Source organism: Hyposmocoma kahamanoa, unplaced genomic scaffold (genome assembly GCF_003589595.1).
Source record: "Hyposmocoma kahamanoa isolate Upper Pololo Valley unplaced genomic scaffold, ASM358959v1 100021, whole genome shotgun sequence".
NCBI classification, from domain to species: Eukaryota; Metazoa; Arthropoda; class Insecta; order Lepidoptera; family Cosmopterigidae; genus Hyposmocoma; species Hyposmocoma kahamanoa.
The window spans coordinates 14,214,651-14,215,125 of NW_020653200.1; positions in this window are offsets into that span (position 1 = coordinate 14,214,651).

Here is a 475-nt window from a genome sequence, read left to right on the forward strand (position 1 = left end):
TTTGTATCATGTCTATTCACTGCACTACCTTATAATTTTGTAAAAATGCAACCTGTAAAACTATTGTTCGTTTCAATTCATTTTGCGTAAAATATTACCTATATAAGAAGTTTCAAATAAGATTTTAACATGTTATTGGAAAAAGTGGTGAGATATCAAGTTGAAATCTTCAAATATGAATGCGTAAGGTATTCCATTAATTACATGATTGTTTAAGAATTTTAACCAAACCGGTTCGTTTACTTTCATGAAAAATGTATTGACTAGTTATAGCTATATAATTAGTTTTCTAACGTTTTGCCAATGTCGATATAATTGGGAGTTTAAAAAAAATATAGTAGTTACTGATACAGGCTGTAAGTATTTTAAATTTTGAAATCAAATGTTTACTAATTATAATTTGGAAGAATAAAATATTAAAATATTTGTTGAATTGCTCAAAAAGGTTACTTTTATTCTATTCACCAAATGTTTG